The sequence below is a fragment of the Ambystoma mexicanum genome, chromosome 6q (assembly GCF_040938575.1).
Source record: "Ambystoma mexicanum isolate Mex_15411 chromosome 6q, UKY_AmexF1_1, whole genome shotgun sequence".
In the NCBI taxonomy this organism is placed as follows: domain Eukaryota; kingdom Metazoa; phylum Chordata; class Amphibia; order Caudata; family Ambystomatidae; genus Ambystoma; species Ambystoma mexicanum.
In genome coordinates, this window is record NC_090937.1 from 441,198,009 (window position 1) to 441,225,604 (window position 27,596).

Below are 27,596 nucleotides of genomic sequence, written 5' to 3' on the forward strand. Positions count from 1 at the left end.
TAACTATCACGACCTGGAATGTGCAGGGGCTTAATGCACCCAGAAAGCGGAAATCAGTGGAACACAAACTAGACCAATTAACAGCTGACATCGTCTTCATCCAGGAAACCCACCTGATTGCGGAGGACGAAAAGCGACTAAGGTTCCGGCACTACCCAAAATGCTACTTTGCCTCTGCCACACAGAAAAAGAAGGCGTCGCTATACTGCTAAGCCGAGATCTCCCACTAACACAGATCACCATCAAAAGAGACCCGGAGGGCAGATTCCTGCTTCTGAAGGGCCTCCTAGTCGAACTACCGATCACCTTGGCGGCTATTTATGCGCCAAACAAAGAACAAGGCCAATTCCTTCACAACCTCCTCCCAACTATCACGTCCTTCTCTGGGGGCCACTTGCTAATCGGAGGGGACTTCAATCTCCCTCCGGATCCGAGGGTGGATAAAACGCTCCCAGCCTCGAGGGAGGACTTCGGTAAGTCCCTGGCCCTGGCAGAATTCTTTGCGAAACCGAGACAGTAGACATATGGAGATTCCACAACCAGGGAGAAAGGGACTACACTTTCTTCTTGCGTGTGCATAAAGGCTACTCGCGGATCGACCTATTTCTAGCCACCAACAACATGGCCACCTGTGTGGAGAATATCCAAATTGGACCAATCGCAATCTCGGACCACACGCCAGTCACGATGGCGCTGCTTATTCATGGAGCTCCGAAACCTAATCAGCGGCAATGGAAACTGCAAGACCACATCCTTACCGACATAGCAGCCAGCTCAGATGTCACGGAGGCGATTAAGAATTACTTCACCGAGAACACAACCCCTGACTCCTCAACGGCAACAGTGTGGGACGCCATGAAACCGGTGATCCGAGGAGTGGCGATGGATTTGACAACTAGACTCAAGCGCCAAAACTTACTGAAGCAACAGAAGCTCGAGGAAAGACTCACAGAACTGGAAAAAAGCTCAAAAACCGCTATGTGAAAACAACACACCATGAACTAAAAAGAATTAAAAGAGAGCTCGAGATTCACCTAGCAGACCGAGCCGCCAGGGCGTTAATTTATACCAAACAGTACTATTACCTGAACAGTAACAAAGGGAACCGGCTCCTAGCACACAAACTGAAGAAGCTCCAAACCAGGAACCACATCCAAACCCTGCAGGACAAGAATGGCTCCTTACACCATCTGGACCCCGAAAAACTCAAGTTAATTGTGCAGCACCACAAAGAAATCATGACAGGGCCTCCGACGTCCACCGCGGCCATCACTCAATTCCTGGCCCCAATCCCAAAGATACAGCCACTCCCACCACTCTCGGACCTGGAGGGCCTCATCTCAGCTGACGAAATCAGCTAAACGATCCGACACCTGAAAAACACAACACCCGGTCCAGACGGGTTATCAGCAAAATTCTACAAAAAGTTTTCTCAACTGCTAGCACCACAGCTGGCAAATCTATTCAATTCATTCCTCTCCACTGGCTCCACAACTCCGTCCATGAATGAGTCAATAACAGTACTGATCCCTAAACCCGGGAAAGACCGAACACAATGTGCATCATATAGGCCCATAACGCTCCTAAACAACGATGCGAAAATATTAGCTAAAATCCTAGCAAACCGGCTGGCCGCCTCCCTCCCAGAGCTCATCCATCCGGACCAAGCAGGCTTCATTCCGGGCCGGGGCACCCAAGACAACATCCGCAGAGCCATCAACATCATTGATTCAGCGAACAGACTGGGCTCAAGGCTTGCAGTCCTCTCCTTAGATGCACATAAGGCATTCGACATGCTCGACTGGGGCTATGTGTAGGAAACTTTAAGGCACTTTGGCTTCGGCCCAAATTTTGTAAATTGGGTCCTAGCCATCTACAAAAGACCTTCTACAAACTTACGCCTCAACGGGGCAAAATCCAGTAGAATAAACATAACCAGAGGCACGAAGCAGGGATGTCCTCTCTCCCCACTGATCTTTGCCCTATCAATGGAGCCTTTTGCGGAAAGGGTCCACCGAAATCCGTCAATACTCGGCCTAACGATTAAAAAAGAATCCTACAAAATCGCCTTATACGCGGATGATGTGCTCCTCACACTCACCAGAACAGAAGTATCAATAAGAGCCCTACGGCAAACGCTTGAATAATTCCGCGTAGCATCAGGATAAACATCTCCAAATCAGTAGCACTAGGTATTAATATCCCAAGAAAGTCCAAATCTCACCTCGAAGCAGAGTTCCCGATCCCTTGGGCAAGAAGCAGCATCAGCTATCTAGGAGTTCAAATACCCAACAAATCGGAGAAGCTGTACAAGACAAACTTCCCAGCACTCTTCAGAGACCTGAAAAATGACATCAACCGCTGGAAAAAACAAGAAATCTCCTGGTTTGGCCGAACTACAGCGACAAAAATGAATCTTGTCCCACGGCTGCTATACTACGCTCAAGCTCTGCCGGTGTCGATCAGGGAAAAGGCCCTGCAAAAGCTGCAAGGAAAGATTCTGAACCTAGTCTGGGAAGGAAAGAAGCCTCGCATCCCGAAACGCATCATGCTCCGAAGTGCCGCCTTGGGTGGCCTAGGGGTCCCAGACGTAACAAGGTACTGCCACGCTGCCCAGCTAGCCCCGGCCTTTGCCTGGAAGCTCCTCGCCAGCCGGCCTCGGTGATTACAACTGGAGGAAGATTGGAGCCAGATCCCGCTGGAATCCCTGCCCCACTCCAAAAAGCCCAAAAGGTCCTGGGTCCCCTACCAGCAACAAGAAACACGGTCGCCAGCTGGAAAGCGGCAGCCCGCCGGTGGAAATGCAGAGGCACAATGGGCCCCCTTACGCCAATTTGGGACAACCCCGACTTCTCCCCCGGAATCTCACCAAACCAGTTTGTGGAGTGGCGGGCTGGGGGCTTAGAAACTTTGTCCGATTTCTTCAAGAATGGCCTCCCTTTAAACTTCGAAGAGTGTAAAGCTAAGTTCAAGATCCCGGAAACAGAAAGGTTCCGCTATACGCAGCTGAGGCACTGGCTGTCGAATCCCCAGGTCAGGAAACAGGGTAGCAGAGAGCTAACGGCATTGGAACTCACCCTCTCAACAAATGCCCCAAAAGGGAAAATATCCGCACTGTACAAAATACTAGACAGAACAGATCCCACTTAAAAACCGTATATGGTGAAATGGGAAGAGGACATCGGAAGACCAATCGAACCAGAAGAATGGTACCACATCTGGTCCCGCGCACTGAAAAGCTCAAAATGCGTGACGAACAAAGAAAATACGTTTAAAGTTTGCTACAGATGGTACTGAACTCCGGTAGTCCTAAACAAATGTAACCCGGCCATTCCTGCTCAGTGCTGGAAGGGGTGCCCGGACCCCGGAACCCTATTCCACCTCTTCTGGTCTTGCCCGAAAGCCACCCTATTCTGGAAAAATATCCTGGATCAAATTGAAGGAATTACTGGACTCAACTTCCCCTGGGACCCAGGGATTGTGCTACTCGGGGCAACAGGAGAAGGCCAATTCCCCCTAACCGGCAGCCTGGCGGACCTCTGCTCCCATCTCCTTACAGCTGCCAAAATCACCATCGCCAGACTCTGGAAAAACCCGGAGGGCCCATCCACGCAGATGTGGTGGTCCAAATGCTGGGAAATCGTTGCAGCTGAGAAAGTCACAGCCATCAGATTAGGCAATAAACCCAAATTCGAATGCAAATGGGCCTCCTTTCTGGACTATGTGCAGCAATTCCACGGGGTGGCGAGGCAACCCCCAACCCTACGCTGGATGGAAACCCAAGACTGAAAAGAACGAAACAGAACCAGGCCGGAGACGTGACCGAGTTCCTCCACACCCCTGAATCGTCACAAGCCATCAGTCCATTCACCTAAACCCCAAAGGTCCTGCGTCAAATTACCCTGCCTAAACCCAGCGAAAGAGTCATGTCGAACCCTTGAAACTATCTCCTTGTCGAAACTGCCATTTATCCGTTCCTAATGTGCACACAGCTCCTTGTCCCTTGTTCCCCTTCCCCCTCCTCAGTTGTAGTTGACAATTTTGTTTCTGCAGAGAACGCAGGATTGACTAAGACTTAGCCACACAAAGTGCGGTTTTCTGCTACTTAATGTTTTTAACAAGTTGGTAAAGCATGTAACAATCACAGAATCTGTATGACTTGTTATGCCAAAACAATAAAAATAATGTTGGAAAAAAAAGATGGCCCAAACACCATCAGTAGATGATCATGTGATCTTATTCCTCTCAAAGAAGTCTAAAGACGAGAATAGATACTGTCCTCAAATCATTTCAAGGCAAGCTGATGTTCAGGCACCCTTTACTCAGATATTCAAACATATGGAGGATTGCGTAGTGTGTGCTGTTAGATGTGCACTTTCTCACAGGCTGGGTCCACCAATCACTTTGCCTGCTCTGCAATGCCCATTTCACCTTATCCCTGGAGCAAGAGAATGCTTTGCTAATGAGGATTGATCCAAAGCTAACTGAGATAGCTGATACAGAGGCAGGATATGAGAATATTTTTGGGAACAGGTTCATTAAGGGTTTTCCATCCTACATACGCACTTTCGCTGCCTTAGACAAATCCCAGCAGGAAAGAGTTCAATGCAAAGATTTTCAGCAGGGCTAGAAGAGGCAGAGCCCACTCATCTTGCTGTTTTTCGCCATGGAATTTTCTGACCCTCAGAACATGCACCCAGTGACGTGCATTCTTTTCCTCTGTTCAAAGAGGTGAGTACTCCTTTCCTAAAGAGAAGATCAGTGGCGGGGATGCTTCAACAGAGGCTCTGGTCACTCCTGATGCTCCCCATGTAAGATGTGACAAGGCCCGGGGAGAGCCTTGTCAAGAGGGGGAGTGGCCCCTTTCAGCCGAGTGTGTGGAGCCTTCCAGGTGGAAAATCTGTGCTGCCCTACCCTTGGGGGGGAAAAGCAGCAACTGTGAGGAGCCCACTTTCCATCCCTACTCGAAGTGACTATATATATGTTGTATAGCTGTACACCTGTGTCCCACACCATGCCTCTACCCCAAGATGCTCACCAGTCTATAACTTTTGCAGAGCCTGTCAAACAGACGAGCAACAGAGCACCAAACCCCAACCAATGACTCATATCCATGAGAGAGCCACAGAGACTGAGACGCACGTAAGCGGAAGCCATGAATCCAGTGTCCTGAGGCTGCAGTGGGGAGAACCTGAGAAAGGGAGGCCGGGTTGCAGGACCAACACGAGCACGTGCCAATTAGAGGCTCACTTCGGCACCGAGGCGGGTGCTCCACCACAGACATGAGCGAGGGGCCAGACCCCCTCCAGAGACTATACTTACTGGGGAGAACGACTACCATGGAAACCCAATGGAAAACACTAGACTGGGTCACTGAGCTGGCAGACGCACCATGGAGGAACCACAGTGGCTCTGCATGGAGAAAGTGGGTCTGGATTAGCCCCCTATTTATTGCCTTTTTCGAATCCAACACTTTCAGGACAGGGGTTAGTCGCCCTGTAAAGGCTTTTCCTTGTGCATACACCTCCCAGGAAAGGAATATAGATCAGGATTGGCTAGGGCAAGCTGGTCAATCAAAGCAGAGGATGGGAAACATAAGAAGTGGACAGGAAACAGCCAGTGTGGGTTGTCCAGGTAAGGTCAGAGGAGGAGAAGGAGGCAGACCTACCGACCAACAGGAGGAAGGAAGAAGAGGTGGGGTGTGGAGGCTACTCTTTGGAAAGGTGAGGCATTGGTTTAGTGTAAGGGTACTGCAGTTTGAGTGTGCGTGTTTGTGTGGCGATTGAGTAGAGTAAGTTAGCGTAAGGAGTGAATGACAAGCGTATGGATACAGAGTGAAAAGAGGTTGTTTGAGTAGAAGTAGTGGTTGGAGGGTGGAGTTTTGGGAGGAAAGTAGGAGAATAGTAGTGGTGGGAGGAGGGTAGTGGTGGGAGCAGAGTATTAATGGTGGGAGTAGAATAGAAGTGGTGTAGAGGAGGGAGTAGTGGTGGGGAGGAGTGCAGTAGATGGAGAGGGAGTAGTGGAGTGAGAGGAGTGGGCCCATAAAAGGGTGGAGATTAGAACCAGTGTAGCATCAGAGGATTGGTGGGATGAGAGAAAGGAGGGACGTGGCAGTGAGATCAGAGAGGGGGAGGTGTACATGAGCAAGAGTCCAGCTGAGCAAGAGTAAGGAGTTTGTCATAAATTCCAAGAAGTCCATATTCCAGCCTACTAAATGTATCCAATTTATGGGATTTGATATCGAATCACAGCAGTGTATCATCCTACTCCCAAGAGCATTGATGTAGAACATATGTCTGTGGATTCTCCTCATCATAAAGAAAGTCACCTTTGTCTTCCAATTAATTGCAAGGTGGGTGGGGATGAGCTATCTGCATCCATTTAGGCAATCCTTCCCACTCTCCTACACAATAGAGCACTCAAATAGCTCAAGCCCAGGTATCACGTCATATTACCAGTTTATATGTCTCGCTTCAGATGCCAAACAAGAAATTCTTTACTAGGTAAAGCACATGGAAGCCTGGAAATGGGAAAGCAATGTTTGCCCCTTCTCCTGATATAGTATTAGTGTTGCATGCTAGCAATACAGGGTGGGGTGAGGATAGGACAGATTTGCATGGTGTAAAAGGGAAATTGTGATGGGAGGAGACACATCCTCAGATCACCTGCCAGAACCTTTTAACCAGCTCCTTTGTGTTGAAATGTTTGACAAAGGATCAAGTCAAATGTTAGGTCCTGATATGATATGATATGATATGATATGATATGATAAGATAGTTTATTTATATAGCGCTTATACACAGTGGGGGTCATTCCGAGGTTGGAGGTAAGGGAAAAACGATGCCGGTAAAGGATTACCGGCATCACTTACCGCTACGGGCTATTCTGACCAACCAGACCGCTATTTACGGCACCGTAAAGTACGATGCCGTAAATAGCGGTCTAGGGTCGCGCGCATGACACGCCATGCCGATATTAGCGGCATGGCGTAAACCGGAGCTGATCACAAGTAATGCGCACATGAAAATAACTGCCTCCTGAAACCCGTTAAGTACCTTATCGGCATGGAGTACATACAGGCATCTCAGAGAAGGTGTTAAGAACCCTGAGCAGTGGTTCCAAGAGCCACAGGTGCACACAATCAGCACAGGTGTAGGCAATGGAGTCTGCCACAGCAGAAAAGGAGCACACCCACACACCACACCCCCTGCCACACCAAGATGATACCAATAGTGGTAGCATTACTGGAGCAGGAGCCCTGCTTGCAAGGCCTCAACTACAACAACAACAGGCCCCACCACAGAGGAGACACAGGAGGAGAATGAGGGTGAGACAGGCCCAGCATGCACCACAAGTGCAGCCACCGTAACCACGCCGGCAGCCCCCAATCACTTGCATCAGGTCCAGTCCTTCAACCTAACCCCTGAGCAGATCCACACCCTGTACCGGCTTGACTGTGACACCATCACCACCATAGTCGACCTGATACATGACGACATAGTGAGCCTCATAGAAATACGCACCACCATACCCCCTCAACTGAAGGTGGTGTCTATGCTCCACTTCCATGCCACAGGCACCTACCAGCACACAGTGGGGCACATGCATGGCATATCACAACCGTTCATTTCACGGACACTGAACCAAGTGCTGGATGACCGCCTCAAGCACACAAGGGACCACACATCCCTACCATGGACTACCCAGGAGATATAAGATACAAAAGTTGCCCTCCAAGCACTGGCAGGCATGCCAAATAGTATAGGTGCCCTTGACTGCACCCACGTGGAGTTGGCGGTCCCGCATGCCATGGAGGTGGCGTATCGCAACCGCAAGCAATACCACTCCATCAACGTGCAGATGTTATGCAACGCAAGCAAGATCATCACACATAGGTGGGGCCGACATCCAGGATCAACTCATGACTCAATGGTCCTGCAGAACTCCACGCTACCACGCTAAATGGAGCGACATGCTGGACGACGTGCCTGGCTGCTTGGTGAGTTGCCTGACTGGGCCATGGCAGTGCATCGGTGTCATGAGGTGGGTGCCTGCATCCTCAACCCTGATGGAAATGTTGACACCAGTGCACGATGTGCACCCCACCAAACACTGTGCCACAGAGCCAGTGAAACGGCACATGACTACCGAATCCCACAGTGATGAAGTAAGGCCCACACCTAACACCACATGACCAACAGGTGACCAGGCCACATCCCACAACACATGCACCACTCATCGGCGGCCCTCACACACGTAAGGGCATCTAGCAATATGCACTGCATATGCACTATGTGGCTGCCTCCAGCATATCGCCACACTGGAGAGTCATCCCTGGGAGTGCATTCAACTGAGGCCAGCAGGGATACCACACCGTGTCACTGGTTCCGCACACCCACAGGAGTGCTGGAAGTCACCATAGTACGGATCAGAGCAGTATGATGAATATGCTACTGACTACAGCCCACACTCCCTACTACCGAATCCCACATAACACAGCACTTCAAGGATCTTACTCCAAGACTGCTGCATGCATAAATGATGCATGTTCTAAAAGATGTGCGTGCCATAGTCCATAGACCATCTCGAAGATGCTACCCCCTCCATCATTCCCTTGCACAGGACACATAGCGGGGCCAGGAATGGGATCAATGCATCCATGGACATGTGCGTATGGGCAGAAATGACCTGCTGCCATGTAAGACTAGTTCAGTTGTCCACCATGTAAGTACAAACACTCACCTTCATTCCCTTCCCATGCAGGTGATGGTGGCTGTCCCTTCACACCGTGGCTCAGGACCCCTGTCTAAAACCCACAGAACTGGCACGAGGAGGCCTACAATCGTGCCCATACCCGTGCACTTGTGGTGGTTAAGCAGGCATTTGGCCTGTTGAAGGCACTCATTTGTTGCCGCAGCCGGTCGGGTGGGGCACCCATCTACAGCCATGAGAAGGTGTCCAAGACCCCCATGGCATGTGTAATGCTGCACAATATGTGCATCCCTTGGAACGTGCCCCTGTCCCCTGACATGGGACTGTTACCACCAGATGATGATGAAGGGTAGGAGGAGGAAGAAGGGGCAGGACAGCATCATGGTGCTGATGCACAGGAGGGATATGCCGTGTGGCAGGCATTGATTGGACAATAAAACTGAAACACAAGTCAGCAGAGGGTGTCATGACATGAGGACATAGGGCACTGGGTGTGGGGATAAATGTACACCATGCACTGTCAGATATCAGAAGACACATGCGCAAAGATGAATGTCCACACTGGTTTACCTTTGCAACACAAACGGTCTATTGAAATAGTACGAGTATAAGTGTATAACAAACCCTCAACCACCCCACCCCCATCAACTCCCCCCCCAACTCCCCAACACACCCTCACCCCTTCCCCTCCCCCCAACTCCCCAACACACCCTCACCCCCTCCCGATCCCCCCCAACTCCCCAACACACCCTCAATCCCCCCGTCCACCCAACTCCCCAACACTAATCCCATGGTGTCCATGTAGGCCACATGTGGCAGGTAGTCAAGTTACTCCGCGCTCCCGAGGCCCGGGGGAGCTATGTCCCGGTGGCACTGGGAATGGAGTGAACGACGCAGTGGGCTCGTCCGGGTTGAGTGACTGGTTGACGGGGTGTCCTCATGCTCAGCCTGCTGAGAAGGACGTGCAGCCTCAAGGGCATCAGCAATGCGTCAGAGGACATCACATAGACGGTTGGTGCTGTCCGTCACCACCTGCCGCATTGCCCATTCCTCCCACCACTCCTCCCTGCCCTGCGATTGTCCTGCATCAGCTCGGTGATGAGGGCGGTGAGCTGTGCTGCGTGCTGCGCATCAGCTGATGGTGTGTCGTCCCTGCAGGGGATTGGGCTGCCATGCCCTGCCAGGGCTTCGCCTGGGGGACTGGGCACAGGATTGGCTTGTTCCTGTGGTTGTCCACGGGCACATCGGCCAGGTGTGTCTGGCTCCCCCGAGTCGCTGCATGAGACCTGTGGGTAGGTGCTGGCCTCTGAGGTGTGGAAAACTGAATATGTGTCCTCCTCTCACGCTCCACAGGTGGTAAAGGGGCTGTCTATGGATTCCAGGGGGGCCGTGGCTGCCAGCTCCCCAGAGACGCTGGACTCCTCGGACCATGGGGTTGACAATGTTCCTGACACCAATGCAGGGAGGGGTGGGGGTAGTGCACCCTCCATGGGCCTAGCAGGAACTGGTGTAGCACTCCCAGGTGTGCTCTTCCTGGCTGGGATGCAGCAGACCCTGCCTTTGCCCCTGGAGGTGGTGGGACAGCTCGTCTCGTGGTCCTCGCTGTCATGCTCACTGCCTGTGGGGGTAGAAGAGAGGGACGGCATGAGTGATCATTTGAGACGCAACTTTCATTCATGGCTACATTCACATAGTCAGTCATTTGGGGTTTATGGGCATTTGGGTATGCAACAGCACTACATTCAATTTATGGGTGGGATATGCATGCAGGTGTCGGTGTCACTCATCTTGGCCGGGTACTGTGCTGCCTGACTAGCCCACTGTCCACACCAGCTGCACAGTGTTAACGGCCACCGTTATTTACAGGCAACGTTATTTACGGGCATCGCTGTTTCCACTTTGTTCTATGGCGGAAGTGTTAAGTAAGGGGCGTTTCATGCCGGTAAGGGCTTTTTTGGGCCCTTTTGCGGCATGGCGCTAGGTACTTTACCGGCATGGGGCAAAGCTCATGCCCGCAAACTCGTAATTGGCCGCTATTAGCGGTCTGTTACCAGATCGGACACGTTATTTGCTCCATGCCGGTAAAGCATGGTACTTACCTCCAACCTCGGAATGACTCCCAATGTGTTTCAAAGCGCTTCAAGGCAAGGAAGGCAACAAGGGAAAATACAATGACATTCTTACAGGCCATGAACAGTAAGGATGTGAAATTAACTATCGTACTCGGCCTGACAACATTTCAGATAGTGCAAGAGCTAAGACATAGATAAGGAAGGGATGGGGAGAGTGGGAAGGAAATGGAAACAGACAGGTGCCTACCGTACTAGGCCTGACAACATTTCTGGTAGAGCCGGAGAAAACAAAAGGTGAAGGAGAGGGATGCAGAAAGGGAGGGGAGGAACCAAACAAGCGACTATTGTACTAGGCCTGACGACATTTCAGATAGTGCTGGAGTGGGGGGGACAAGTAAGGGGAAGTGGGAGTAGACAGACGAGGTTGCTATCATACTAGATCCAGGGACAATTCTGATAGAGTATGTGCATAGAAGAAAGTAAGGGGAGGAGGAAAGGCGGAACAGAGAGTAAGCCGTCAAAAACAATGGAGAAGCAAGAGGGGAGAGCGAATACAATTGCAGAAGTCAGTAGTAACACATAATGTTGCAAGCCTTTATACAAGATGAAGATAGTAGGGACGAAGACAAGGAGTCTAGCATATCTTGTGAGGGATTTTTGGCACTTCTGTCTTGACAGGAACATAACTCTTCAGGCAGAATACCTCCCATAACTCTCCAGCCATTACCTTTTTGTTTTGCTTAAGTCACCCCGAGTGGGACGGGTATGCCCAGACGTGAGCCCCAAGCCTGTAAGGCATAGAGACCCAAGCTACTCCTCACTGATGATGCCCAACAAGGTTGAAGCATGTCTGGGGATGCTCGTGGTCTCATGCAGAAGGCATGTGACCTAGCAGTTCAGGCTAGCCTGCCCCTTTAGAGGGTGGGACCAAGCCCAATTTGCATATGGTCTTTCCTCTTCTGTAATAGCTTGGCAGGCTGAAAAACAATGATCTGGAGGGATGCCCAGAGCTATGCCTGTGGTTCTGATTCATTCAAAACGTTCCTGCAATCACCTTTTTGTTTTGCTTAAGTTACCCCGAGTGGGACGGGTATGCCCAGACGTGGGTTCCAAGTCTGCTAGGGCTAGGAACCCAAGCTACTGCTCACTGATGATGCCCAAAAAGGCTGACACATGTCCGGGATGCTTGTGGTCTCGTGCAGAAGGGATGAGACCTAGCAGTTTGGGCTGGACTGCCCCTTTTGGGGTAGGACCAAGCCTGATTTGTGTATGGTCTTTCCCGTTCTGTAATGGCTTGGCAGTCTGAAAAACAATGGTCTGGAGGGTTGGCCAGAGCTATGCCTATGGTTATGATTCATTCAAAACCTTCCAGCAATCACCTTTTTGTTTTGCTTAAGTCACCCCGAGTGTGACGGGTATGCCCAGACGTGGGTCCCAAGTCCGCTAGGGTTAGAAACCCAAGCTACTACTCACTGATGATGCCCAGAGAGGCTGAAACATGTCTGGGGATGCTTGTGGGCTCGTGCAGAAGGAATGTGACCTAGCAGTTCGGGCTAGACTACCAATTTTGTTTATGGGGTGAGACCAAGACTGATTTCTTTATGGTCTTTCCCCATCTGTAATGGCTTGGCACGCTGAAAAACGATGGTGTGGGGGGTTGCCCAGCGCTATGTCCATGGTTATGATTAATTTGAAACCTTCCAGCCATCACTTTTTTGTCCTGGACATTCCCTGGCCTCAGAGGATGCTTTTCAGGTCGTCATAGATTCATGCACAAATACCATAAAGTCAGGATGATTTTCCTCATGGGCTAGCTAGGTTCACTGGTGCATGGATGGGCAAATTAATCCCATATCAGCTCCTGCGGGATAGATGTTGAACTTGTTGGTTATATTATTCAAGGATAGGAAAGCTTATTGAACAATTGTTTTTAGTCAGCAATCTCAGCAGGCCATACTGTGCGAAAGTAGAACGTGTTGGTAAACATTTTCTACGGAGGAAATATCTTCGATCTAGCCACAGAATTAAGGCACCTCCTAAGGCTAAGTATTCTGTTTTACGAAATGTCTGCCTTTTCTCAACTTGTTTCATTGATGGTCAGATGATGACTTGTTAACCTTTCAACAACTTTTTGCCAAACTGACAATGTTGCTGTGCCTAATTTCAATGTCTCTGATGTAAAAGCCCTGGATGTTGATACTAATTACTTGAATTTGTGACATTTTGGATTGCTTGTAGGACAAAATAGCTATCCATCTCAGTTTATTATCCTTCCTTCCAGGAGAATCGCACATTTTGTGTAGTGCATTGCTGACACTGTTATGAACCAAAACCCTAATTTCAAGCATCCTGCTACTTCTCAGCTACTCATTTCTTTTCGCAAACTTCACTGTCCAGTCTCTTCTTCCACTCTGACACGATGAGTCCACTGGGTATTGCATTAAGCGGGGATCCCCATCTTCTCCTTCGGGGCTCTTTCCACTAGAGGAGCAATGGCTTCCAAATCATTCGCTGTGAGGGAACAATGTGAGCACATTCCTAAAGCAACTGATTGGTCTAGGGGATCCACTTTGAAAGTGTTTTATCAACAACAAAACAATGTACATGTATAACTGAATATTTTGGAAGGAGTTTGAACTTTCATACAAAGAAGTCTTCATTTTTTACATAGAATGGCTAATACAAGTCATTATCACGAGAGGGGTTTAGATTCTATTAAAAGAAACATTCAAGTATTATCACTTCTACCCACCCTTGTTTATTTTTCTTTTCTTGCAGTTGTCATCTATTGAAGGGATCTTCATGGACCCTCAGAGTGATGCAGAGGTGGATGACCTCCTTGTATTCTCTCATGGGCTGCATCGCTTTCCTTGCTTGAACTTTTTGTGGCTTTCAGATGTTAAGTTCCAACTGCAGAAGAGGATTATGTTGTAATGCAGGTCTCTTATGTATGTTCAGACACTTTCTGATTTCATCTTCTGGAAGCAGTACTTTGGCCGCCATACTGGATTGGGGTCTTGTTCTTTTATGTGTACTACTAGAAGTTGAGAAAAAAAGTTTGTATTTTGAAAACGTTTATTTTCGTAGCTGCTGGCTTTTGGTAGCAAAGAGGTTAAATGCATAATACAATGCCTTGTATCTTGAAATATAATTTAATCACCCCTCGTGATACTGAGGAGGACAAGCGATTTGTTGTGTGCCACCCAGCACACTGGCAGAGAGGGCGGAGAAACTGGCGGTTAAATGGTCGACTTTGGAGCCTGAAGACCTGGGTTATAATATGACCAAAAATCACTTTCGGTCTCTAATATATTCAACAAAAGCTTTAAATATAAAACACACCCACGATGCCACCAGGCTATCATCTACATCTGCCTCAGTAACTAGATCGAGCACCAGGGACCACACAGTTAAGTCTGAACACTTGACAACCTAACCAGACAACCTCTCCAGGATAAAAGCTCCAGCAGATACCTTACATGTTGTAGACCCAGTAGCTCTTCTACACGTGACCGTCGTGTCCGCAAGCTGCACCGTCATATCAGTCAAAAAGATGGGGTCCATTTGGCAGGTCAACAGCTTCTCCCCATGCTTGTCACGAATGTAAGCCACATTGCCACCCAGTTTTGCAGACAACATTGTTAACAAGGAAAACATCAAAGCAAACACACACAAATGTTATGCAGCACACAAGTGAAAAACACACCAATGTACCAGGCAGCATGGAAACAATACATGCTCTTAAAGGAACATAAGCAACATTTCACATGTTAAAGAGCACCACCCGCGCCTACAAATGGCCTTGCTGTTACAGAGCTTTCTTCAGCACCTTTAAGGCATGATGCAGCAGGCGACTGACACCAGGGCCCTTCTCTAATAGGTATCTTCATGAGCTCGGCCAGCGAGCAAAGCTTGTTCCAGCAAGACTTAAAAATTACACTCATACCCAAAATGAATTAGATGTTTAGATTGTTGTTCTTGCAACTCAAAGTTTCCCTCTTAAAAATGGAAAGACAGATCAGTTATTTTAAATGGGGTGATGTCAAATCGAGACTTTGCCTTAACAAAGTGTACAGCTGCTTCCATTCGGAACCTACCCAACACCGAATTATATTAACTAATCTCTTACGTCACAACATTGATCAAAATACTTCAAAAATTAGGACATGCCAACGACCGGCTGGTTATAGAAAAGGTATTGTTGGTGAGTCTCGTACCAGAGAGGGCTTCTACGGTGACAGCACAAAGATGCCCAAACACTTAATTACTGCAACCACCAATGCCTTTTGTACACGGCTGTAGAAAGTGCTTTAAACTAATCCCGCCATACACTCAGAAGCACCTTTTTGGAATAACTATCAACTGAAAATAGGGAACAAAAACGTATGTGGCCCGGATGGGAAATCAAATCAGGCTCACACTGAACAGCTCAAGATGTGCACAGAGCAAGACGTGAATGGAATAAGACTTGGAGAGGCACTACATCGCCTATAGTGCCCCCTGGCGCAAAATGAGCAACAGGATACACATTCTTTCAACATCTTATGCTACTACACTTGACAACATCTATCATAGGAGTATAGCAGGCTCATTGTGAACAAGATGGGAGAGCGACCTTCGACACACCTTTGCTGACCCCTGACGTGCATCAGTGTTAGCAAGCCACACAATGGGCATAGGAGGGGCGAGAATGGAGCTTGCCCAATGCACACGACTTCACAATTGCCACTGTTGGACAGGGTTGAGGAGGGGCTAACTACTTCACTACGAGTTAGCCCCCCTCTAAATAATCGCTTATAACTCCTGTTCTGTAGCGGATGTAAAGTTGAAAACGCTAGATCCTATGGATCTAGCAAATATCTAACAAATTACATACATTTTGCTCACTTGTTTGATTCAGGGGGGCTAGCTATGGCTTAACCTCCCCAAACCCCCACTAAAGAATTGCTTATATCTTCACTTCTGTAGCAGATATAACGTCAAGAATGGTTGATCAAACCGGATGTATCAGCGATCTAACGAAACAGATAATTTTATGTAAAAGAACATGAAGAGGGGGGACTAACCCAGGTGAGGTACAACGCTGTACCTAAAAGAACACAAAACGTTCAGACGGTGTAATAACATCACATGCACATGATCTATATTATACAGGACCGTCCCAATCTGACAGCATTTTGGATCCAAAATGTACACAAAAAATAAACAGCCTGCTGAGTAGGTGCCTTGGGAAAGAAACGAGAGTTCTCATACTTCATGACGTCTGTGATGTGCAGCTAGTGAATAAAGATTTGCGTAGGTGTATCAGTCGAGAAAAACTGCAAACTACAGCACGGAAGGACGAGAGGTTGTTCAATATTTTAACACTAGATAGAATCACTACTTTAGCCTCCTATGAACATATCCTATATTGAATATGATCCGACTCCACCAACATGGACCTTTGGGCGGAATGCCATACCAGTTTGCAATAATGAGGGAATATTGATAGTTTAACATTGACCCCAGTAAATGGTACACAGTAACCCTAATGCTGCTACTACTGCCACAGTGTGTAGCGTATCATGAGAAAAGGTTACACGGGAGAATCACTAAAAGTCAACAGGTCTGTCAAACTGCTGTTTAAATTGTTTATCTTCATGCATTTTCTATTATAGACCTAGACCTGGACTCGAGTTAACCAGCAAACTTGACCGTCTCCAATATAGACTAGACCTTTGTGAATTAATTAGCATAGCCATTATTTGCCCCTTAGTGCAATTTTCCATGGTTTCCCGTCTATGCCATAAATCTTCGCAGTGGATGTCATAGAGTGCTGTTTTTATGTAGCTACACCATTTTCCTGTTTGTCTGCCTTCCTGCGATAGGAGATCCTTCAATGCCTCCTGGTATACTGTTGGAAATGGTGAATTCCAGATTTTCAGCCAATTTAGAAGGGGGTTCAATTTTATGACATATTCTATGGTTTGCAGCCCCACTGCTATATGTAAGGATATGGTGGGTGTGAATACTGGAAGTCCCAAGACACTCTTCAAAAATCTATATTCAATGGATAACAGACTAGTAGAGTTCTCGCTTCCCCAACGTTCCGACCGACATAGGGCAGCCTGCCAGGCTTGTGCCCTTTACACTTCTGTTATAACCGTCACTGCCCCCTCTGCATTTTTCCTATCACGTCCCACAATGGCATTACTATATCTTGACAGCACAGTGGTGGCCTTCGGAATTTGGATTCCAAGTTCCCTTTTTTGGGAAAATTCGTATATTTATTTCACATTTATAAAGCGCTCACACAGCCCGCAGGCATCGAGGCGCTGTTACAGGAATTGTCTATTTTGTTTTTCTTAGTTGCGTAATTGTGTGTTTTTTTTTTTTCTTCTTAGTTACGTATTTATAACGCGCTTAAACACCGAAAGGTTTCTAAGCGCGGACCCGGGGATCGAACCTGTTGTTGCTCCGTGTCGTCTTGCTTCCAAGACGCGCACGCTGCCGCTGAGCTATCCTCCCTCGTAGTCCCTAGTAGTCATACGATTTAACTTGCTCAATTGGTTCACAAGAGTGACCGATATGCAACCTTGGGATCTTTCTTTTCTTGCCTCCAAATACCATCGTTTTTGTTTTTTGGTATTTATATTCAACCCATTTTCCCCACAGAATTCATCAAAAAGCATAAATTGCTTGTTTAAACCCATCAGTGTTAGGGAGATCAATGCTGTGTCATCCGCAAACAGTAAGTTTGGATATATCTCCCCACCATTGTTGGGGCAGCCAGGATTGTATTTATTACTCCATTAAAAAAAGCAAAATATGTTTGGATCCAAATCACAACTCTGTAGAACTACCTTTTAAATTGGAAAGGGTCAAGATAACTCCCCATTTGTGTTCCATCTTACAGTAGCTTTGTTGTTTGAATAAAATATAAGTAGGCCCGAGAGCAACGTCGAGGGTATTCCCAAATCTTTGAGGGTTTTCCATAAACAGCACAGGCAATGCTATGAATAGTGGTCTGAAGGTCGACAAACATGATGTACATGTATAAGTTCCAGAGACCTACATATTTGTCGACAAGCAACTGGAGATGAAAGCACTGATCCACCGTGCTGATCCCTGTTTGGAAGCCTGATTGTAGATGGCTCATTTGGCCTGTTCCCTTGACCCACTCTTCCAAATGTCCTAGTAGCGCTCTTGCATATATCTTACCTCCCGCGTCAAGTAAAGACACTGGGCGATAATTAAAGGGTTCCTCCCGTCCCCATGTTTTATATATAGGCACAAATTCTGCATTTCTCCATGCCCCAGGCAGTTTTCCACGCACACTTATAGCATTGAATAATCTGGTCGGTTAGGGTGCCCAGATTGAAGGTTCTGCTTTATACAAGTCTCACAGAATACTGTCAGGGCCTGGGGCCTTGTTGCTCTTTTGAACCCCTATGGCCAGCTCAACCTCACCCCGTGTAAATTCCAAATACATGGGCAATGGATCCTCAATGGCTCCCCAGCCCTTAGCTCCTGCTCCATTAATCTAATTTCTGTATATAGTCCCTTAAAATACTCATACCATACTGGCTCTGGTATGTTACAATGTATGGGTGTTGGATCATCCTCTCACCTATTACTATTTTCCAGAACTGTGCGCTATCTTTCTCTTTTATTGCTACCAATAATCTTTCCCATTGTATCTCAGTATGTTCCTTCTTCTTTTTCCCCAGTATTTATATGTAAGATTTTGTTGCTGCTCTAGTAACAACAATGTCCCTCCCCCCATTCTTTTTAAGGAAAGTCAATAGTTGGTGTTTTAACTCCCTGCACTCTTTATCAAACCATGGAGTCCTTAATATAGTTCTCTTACGAATAGTTGCTCTTGGTTTACGAAAAAAGGGTGCTATTTACAATGTCATTTCTTCATGGAGTTTGACCATAGTCATACTGATGGGGACATTTACACAAGAGGGTTACTAGTAACAGCAATATTCCCATATATAGATTTGGGAAAACCTCGTCCTTATCCAGAGCATCCCAAATAACTACTCTCCTACTTTGCCCTGCTGCGTTGAAAGAGACATTGCCCCAATCATTTGGGTTAAGACCTTGGTCTGAGATATCCATTACTAGCAACAGTTGGAGCAGCCAATGATCGCTCTCATATCTCTCTATAACCGTGAACATTTTTAATAGCTTTCACATTTCTACGTTAATCAGAACCTAGTCAATATGGTTCTGAGATCCCATGCTCACATTATACATCGCTGTCACTCTTTACGTCATGCACTGTACTCCATTTCAGGAGTGCTCTGCATGACATAAGGATTTGCTGTCTGCAGAGACAGAAGCCTTGCAAACATTTATTTCGGACGCTGTCCCAATTGGATGCCAGCAAGGCCTCTGTCCCTGCAGCAAGTACATGGTACTTGGCAGCACGGCCCATAGAAAGCAAGGAGGCTGGCTAATTTGGATGCTCTTGTTTGTACATGAGCCGTGCAGAAGGCAGGACCATGTAAGGGAAGTGACAAGCAACTTCCCTCTGTGTTCCTGCTTCCTGTTTTTACACAGCGACATGGAGTAGAAGCAGAGATGAGGTACAATGTGTGGAACAAGGATTCAACAAAAGGTAAGTGTAAAAAAAAAACTTGTACCTGCGTCTGTTGTGAACGTGGGTCTGAGTGAATGTGAGTACATGTGTTTCTGTGAGTGTTTATGTGTAAGCATGCAGGGGCAGTGGGTATTAAGCAGGGCCACACAGCAGAGCCGGTGCAGGCCACAAGTGGGGGATTATGCACAGCCAGTGTATACTTACTCTTCTAAGAACCATTAGTGTATTGGGGGAAAGCCAACAGGACTCCATTCTTACGTGGCAACACTTGCATATATTGGTGGAGCCAGCATGGATGTGTTTCCTTACAGTGGTATTACTGGCATTATAGGCAAATCCAACATTTATTTGTTCTTACGTGGGAATGATGGCTTATGATGACAGTGCCAGCATGGACTTAGTCAAAATAGATGGCATTAGTGTATTACAAGTATGCTTTCTGGATGTACGGTTTAATCAACAAAACATGGATAAACCCCACAGAGATCAAATGTTTGTTTTCAGTTGGAGCCAGAAAAACGCAATGTCCATGCCTGCTTGCTGTCTTTTTTGTGTGTTTTGCATTTGATCCAATTTTTATCAGACGATGCCAGGAGAAGTGGTGTTGATAATCGGAGCCTCCAAATTTTAAAATGTAGATACATTTGTCAGACTTGCAGATTAAATGGAATGCCCTTGATGTTTTACATTGCCTTTCGTTGCTTCAGGCCCATAATGTCACTGTATTAAACATTCACATGCACTTTTTCCATCTAACCACGACAGTTGTCACGCCCCAACCTCACTCAGACTCTCATTCCTCTATTGCCAACTTCTTGTGCTTTGCACAGCTTTTTTCAACTTCACACAGCCCATGAATGGCTTCACCGTACATTTAAGGAAAGGTTGGCCTTGGTGGTTTTATTCTGCAGTTTCAGGTGAAACTGCAAACAAAAACTATTTGAAACAGCCTTTCCTTAAACTTGCAGTTAAACGGATCCGTGGGCTTTCTAAAGTTAATAAAGAGAATGCAAGCAAATTACAAGCCTATTTTTGTAAATCTAGTGCCAATTGAGTAGTTATAGTTATTAAAAAAAGCAATATTTGTCTTGTGTGGAAACTAACTTCTGCAAACTAACTTCTGCTTCAAATAACTTTATATAACGTGACAAAGTCCTCTGTTGGATTGTGGAGACTCCTAGAGGGGTGGCCAAGAGGGCTAGGTACCTCCCCAAGCCATAGGATGCTGGGCCCAGGGGCAGTATAGGGAGAATCTCATTGTCAACCCCACTGAGCCCCTCTATGGAGCAGGTGACAGCTACAGGGAGCACCAAGATGACATTGACTTATGTGAGGGGTCAGAAATGTGAGGCGGACCATGCTGTGAAATTTTCTCAACAAATGCCAGTTTATTATATTATAAGGTTGGATGAACGCCTCACTATCCATACTCTAATGAAGATTTCCCTGCCTAAAACAAACTAAAGGAAACACTCTATCAAAAGGATATCTGTCCCTCACACTTATACATATAACAAATAAACTAGGAAATGCATGGCAGCTCAAAACAATCATGCTTGAATTCACAATGTAGCCACAGTCCAGTCTCTCTTCATAACCTGGGCGAGCTCACCTTCCCCAGGTTGAAGCGTGATATGGCTTCACTGTTCAAGAAAATAACACAAGGAAATCCTGATTTGTAACAAAGTGCTGATACAGTTCGATGCAACTTCAACCTGTCAACAGAAAGTTTCAACAGAGAAGATATAAGGCTCTTCTTCTTCCTTGAACAGGTTCTCATTTCCTCAAAAGCAACAATGATTGTCTTGTTCAGAATATTTTGCCACTCTGATACCTCAAAGAAATACAGTTTCTCTGCAACAGCCTTACACAGGTCTTCCTTTAGCACCACAAACAACATAAAATGTCTCTGTCAGGACCACCTTATAGCACGTCTTCAACTTCCACCTGGCTTATTTTCATGCCAGCCCTACAATCTCCAAAGGTTCACCATCTGGGTTTACTCCCCTGCCCAAACAGCGTTTCACAACGACAAGTGCTTTTGTGGTCAAAGTGAACTGACAAGAGGTTCGCAACAGCTTAACAGCATTCAATAAATTGCAGCTTCAAAACTTTCAACAACTTTTCAGGGAAAGCAAGATTTACATTGATGCTCTTTAATACTCTTCTGCAAGTGATGCTCCTTTCCTTCTGGATATCTTTTCCCATAATGGCAGCCTTTTTGCCACTCTTGTTTCCTCACTATACAAGTAACCGAAGACTGATAGGGATAGGGTCTCTTCCTGCTTCTCCTTTGGTTTTGGCAATGTGTGATTATCCCAGCTTGTAACAGATATTGTACACAGTATGGGCAACATGTTTCAGAGTTTATAGCCTTTGCATTAGCCCCCTTCTGCTGTTGGCAATATTGGCTAGATTGTATTTGCCTTGGTTTCAGTTTCTCTTGGCCTGGGTAATGCTTATTAACATTAGCTCTTAACAAAGTCACTCCCACAGGTTGCTGGGTTTTCCACAGACTCACAATTTTAAGGTTACGCTGTCCGGTCATTTGGTCGACAGACAATTGGTCGACAGACAAATGGTCGACGCGATTTGGTCGAAAGACAAATGGTCGAATTTTTTTTTATTTTTATATATATTTTTCAGGTTTTCGTTTAGGAAATAAAAGGGTTTTTAAGCAAATAAAGGGGGTTACGGGGACCCCCCAAAAAAAAAAAAAATGTGAAAATACAAAAAAAAAAATTCGACCATTTGTCTTTCGACCAAATTGCGTCGACCATTTGTCCTGTCAACCTTTATTTTCGACCAAATGACCTGTAACCAAGGTTACAGTTATTTGGCTTTGATATAATAGGTTTTTGCTGCTTTTCCTTAGTTCAGTATTTAGAATTAACTTGGGAATCACTTTCATTCACATGCAAGTGCTGTTTCTGCTGCTTTACAATAGTTCGGTGTTCAGAAGTAACTTTTGAATCACTTTCGTTCACAAATGGGTGCTGCTTCTGCTGCTTTGCACTACTTTTGTTTCTATGTGACCCTTGCTCACTTGTGGAATGCCTGCTTTCAACACCCGAGCTGGGACAGAGCGGTCCGGGGTCACTGACAACTTGTGATCTCACTGGGTAAGACGTGCGCCTCTATTCTCTTCGCTGCTCACAGGACTTTTGCTGCTATGGCTCTTCGCGTCCCGGCAAACTGCTTCGGTAAGTCTACCTTCGCCCATGCCACCTACTTTGGAGCTGCTCTTGCTCCCGAGGCCCTCTGGTGCACGCCAGCCACTGGAGACAGCCTTGAGGCCCTCGGGTGCACGCCAGCCTCTGCAGAACAGGTCACAAGGGGGCAAGCCTTCCTTATGCACGCTTCCTGCTATGCAACCTCTGGACTACAGATTTCTGGGGACACAGACCCTCTGAGGACTGGCAGCTGAGAGCTGCCAAGCAGTAGTCCTGGCGTCTTTTCTCTCCCTCAGCTTCTGCCTGGGCTGTCAGCAAGAACCACCTGGCTTCTGCTTCTTCCTTCCTCTGCTCTTCTCCAACAATGCCAACAACTCTATTGCCTGCACCTGAGAGGGTCTTTTAAGCCTCTCTGTCTCCCTCAGATGTGGGTTATCTGCATAAATGAACTGACCACTCCTGCAACATTGTGCGTATTCCGCCCTCTTATTCGTCCCATTACCTAGGGAATTATTGGACTTGAAGTCCCTAATGGAAAAATTAGGTTTTCTTATTTCTGTTGTTTTACAATAAGCCATTAGAAGTGTGGGGCTTCAGGGACAGTTGAACTAGGGTTTTTCCATTCCCCCTGACCTGCTCCCCTCTCATGTGATCCTCCCACAGAACACCACCCCCAGGGTAGGGATCAGAGAGCTTCTGCCTTACCCTGGCCACATGAGAAGGGTCCCAGATGAGGTTTTCTGGGGGAATCATTGCTGATTCATCACACTTATTTTATTTTTCTAAAGTGTCTTTCATCAAAGTTGAACGTTTTACAGAAAGGAAATACACGACAACAGAAACATCTGGAGGCTGTGATGCCTCTTATGAAAATGAACTCAAAAGAACCAGCAACAACCCAACCCTTCCCTCCAGGCCTAACATATGGAAGAAGAGCAGAGCAGTTACATCAGAGCAGAGGAATTAAAAAAAAGGGGAAAAGAGAAAACAAAGTCTGCATCTATGTATCCAACCAACCACTACATCAGGCCCTTCCGATAAAAATCCTCATAGGTCTGGAGCATTAGCATACTAAGAAACAAAAGAGTCATCTCATAGGATCCAAGGATCTCAATCTATGGGGACAATGGGGGTCATTCCGAGCATGGAGGTAAGGTCCAAACCATGCCGGTAATGATTTACCGGCATGGTTTTCCGCTCCATGCCATTCCAACCCCACAGACCATAAATTACGGCACTGTAAATTACAATGCCGTAATTTACATTCTTGGGTCGCGCGCGCGTGCCCCACCATGGTGAAATTAACGGCATGGCGTAAACCGGAGCTGATTCCAAGTAAGGAGCACACGTAAATTACGACCTCCTCAAGGCCGTAAAGTACCTTACCGGCATGGAGTACATACAGGCATCTCAGAGAAGGAGTAAAGAACCCTGAGCAGTGGGACCCAGAGCCACAGGTGCACACATGCAACACAGACAGAGGCCAGGAGTCTGCCACAGCAGAAAAGGAACACACCCACACACCACCCCCTCCCACACCAAGACGACACCAATCGAACAAGCAAGGCCACAACCACACAAACCCCTACAACAACACCACGCCCCCCCACTGAGGAGACACAGGGAAAGAAGGAGGGGGGAGATAGGCCCTGCATGCAGCACCAGTGCAGCCTCCGTTACCACCCCAGCAACCCCCATGCACATGCAGCATGTCCGGCCGCTCTAGTAGAAGTCCTACCAGATAAGACACCCCTGACCACCTAGACTGTGACACCGTCACCACCATATTGCGCCACAGACACAAGAAACGCGAGCACTATACAAATGTACAGTGCCAACCCGGCACAAGTGATGGTGTTGCCTGTGCCCCACACCCATGCCAAAGGCACCCGCCAGCACACAGTGGCATGTCACAACCATCCTTCATGCGGCCACATATACAAGTGACGTTACACCTCCCCAAGCACACAAGGGTCCACCAATCCCCAACATGGACCACCCATGAGATACACAACAGTAAAGCTGGACCTAATGCAAATGGAGGCATGCCAAATGACAATGGTGCCCCTGACAGCACCCATAGGTCGTATGTGGACCAGCTTGGCATGCACGTTGCGGACAGCAACTGCAAACAATACCACTCCCCCTACGTGCAGATGGAATGCAACGCTACCAAGAACCGCACACATGGGTGGGCCCGACACCAAACATGACTCAAAGGGCCAGCTGATCACCACGCCACCGCGCAACATGGCCCAACATGCAGGACGACCTGTCTGGCTGGCTGTTGAGTCATCTGACTGTGTCATGCAAGTGCACTGGTGCCACGGGGTGGGTGCCTGCATGAACCAACTGCGTTGAAACGATGAAGCCATTGTACAGTGTTCACCCCGACAACAAACCTGCCACAGAACCAGTGCAACGGCACATGTGAACAGATTCCCACTTTGCCAGAACAAGGCACCCACATCACACTACATCTCCACCAACTGACAAGGGCTAAGCACACTACACCAGCACCACTCATTGGCGGACACCACAACCGTAAGCGCATATCGGAGGACACACTGCACATGCACAATGTGGCATCCCCCAGCCTTGCACCACATTGGAGACCCATCCCTGGGAGTGGAATTCACGGAGGGCAGCAGGGGTACGATAACACGTCACCGGCATGGCACCCCCATAGGAGTGTTGGGAATCACCATAGAATGGATCAGAGCAGGATGAATACCATGCTTCACAGACTGCAGCCATCACACCAAAATAAGAAAAACACAGTACACAGCACCACAATGATCCGACGTCAGGACAGCAGCATGCTGTCATGCCCGCGCCGCTGGCGCACACATTGGCAACCATCATGGACTACTTGGTACTCATTTATCCTCCTAATACTTCTTGAACAACTCCTTTTCACGCCTTGGTCTTTTATTTCCATTTGCTCAACTTTGGTTCTTTCTTATTTTATTCAATTATCTACATTTACCATAATGCACCTTGCTGCAGTCCTCAATTCCTGGCTATTCTCATTCATCGTTATTGGGACCACAATCCCCAGAAGCCCTAGTGGCCAGTGCTGCTTCCACCTGCTCAGGACCAGAGAGGGAGGAGGCAGATTGTCTTCAGGTGTGCTGCTACAGGTGCTGTCAATTAGCCTGCCTCAGAACAGGGCAGGGCTGTACATAAGCAGCTGCCTGCAGGAGCACAGTATCTTGCATCTTGAGTTCTCCTGCTCCTGTTTGCCTTGACCCTTTACTTTGTATGCTGTTCCTGTTGCTGCTTTATCCTGTTTCGTTCCAGTGCCCTTTCCGGGCTCCCTGCCTTGCAGCCGATCACGCTCCGCTGCCTTCTACCTACAGCCCTTGTCCTCTGGGCTTCCTGCCTTGCAGCCTATTACAGTCCTCTGCAGCCCTCTACAGTCAGCAGCCCTGCTCCTCTGGGCTCACTCCTTGCTGCCCTGCTCCTCTGGGCTCCTTGCTCTGCAGCCTGCCTCACTCCAGCTGCCTACCGTCCTTGTCCTCTGGGCTCCCTACCTAGTGGGCCTATTCTTTTGGGCTCTCTGTCTGTCGCCTACTACTAATCTCTCTCTGTCCTGTTCTTCTGGACTCCCTGCCTTTCAGCCTACTACAGTCCTCCGCAGTCCAATACAGTTTGCCTGCACCTAGTGCCACTCTTGACTGCAGACCTGCTTCCTACTTTGCAGCCTTCTGTTTTCCTGACTGCTGCTCCTTGTTCTCTTCCTTAAGTCCGCTGTACTCCACCTTAGGTTATCTATTTCAGTCTAACTGCTTTTCCTTCATTTCCTTCTGCTAGATTGCTCATTGACTTCCTTCTCGCTGGATATATCTGTTCTTGTCTTCTCATGTGTCTTATGTAATCCCTTTGTACAGAGCTTGCCTGTTGGTTTCCGGCAGGCAACCTCTGCCCCTTCCCTTGTCCCGTTTTCAGTGTTACAGACACCCACTGCTGTTGTTCCCAGCCATGAGCATACAGTGTGGGCCTCTGTTATAGCAATCTGTGCAGAAGGCTGGAGTTTCCTAAGGTTCGTGGAACACTCTTTCCCATTTCAGCATACACCCCAAAAGGGAATCCAGTTTGTTTGTACCTTTGTATCTTTTGCCCCTTTTGGCTCACAGCTACTGTTTCCTACTCTTCTTTCTTGTTGAACTTCCTGCTGTGTGTGCTTATCTGCTACCTTACCTCAACACAGCCACCCAAACCCTACCTGGGTACCCTGTGCCACTCTTGACAGAGTGCCATTCCTGACACATGCAACAAAGGAACATGTACCTCAAGATGTCCACACCATCGTTCACGGACCATCATGTAGACACAACACCCCACTGCATTACATTTCATCGTACACATATTTGTGTCCCTGACCGTGCCCAATACATCCATGGACATGTCCAGATGGCCATCATAGAAACCCTGCCATTACATCTGAGTACTGTCCTCCACCATGACAGTCCACACACCAACCTCATTTGGCAACACATGCAGCTGTTGTTGACTGTCCCTTGACAGCAAGCCACATGACCCCTGTCATGAACCCCCTGAACAGGGCCATGGCGCAACCAGACTATGGCCATACACGTGCATGCGTGTAGATGAAGCAGTCACCAGGCTTGCGTGATGCACATATGTGCCGGCGAACCAGGACTGGTGGCTGACCCCTCCAACGATATTTGGTGTCAAATGGGCCCATGCCATATGTGCAGATGGACAAAAAGTGCATCCCTACGTGAGCGGCTATCACCCCTGACATGGTACTGCTACAACCACAGGACGATGCGGTGAAGGCGGAGGGTGAAGTGCCAATAAAGGTCCATTGAGGCTGTGCACTTGAGGGCCATGTAATGCTCTGTACTTACAGTGGACAAGGTCTCCAGGACACAAGTCAGTAGAGGGTGTCATGACATGGGCACACAGGGCAACGGATTTGTGCATACTTGAACACCATGCACTGGCAGTAGTCAATGAACAAATGTGCAATGATGAATGTCCACAACGGTTGAACTTCGCAACACCAATTATGTATTGTGA

General features: G+C 47.7%; 1 long non-coding RNA gene across 2 annotated transcripts in view; it reads left to right on the forward strand.

The window, feature by feature from the left end:
• Positions 1-16,627, forward strand: part of LOC138516090 (uncharacterized) — a 97,150-nt gene extending 80,523 nt beyond the window's left edge. For both annotated transcript variants that reach the window (XR_011282226.1, XR_011282225.1), the window contains one exon: positions 13,563-16,627. This is a non-coding gene — a long non-coding RNA (uncharacterized lncRNA). The remainder of the gene's footprint in view (positions 1-13,562) is intronic.
• Positions 16,628-27,596: the final 10,969 nt, after the last annotated feature.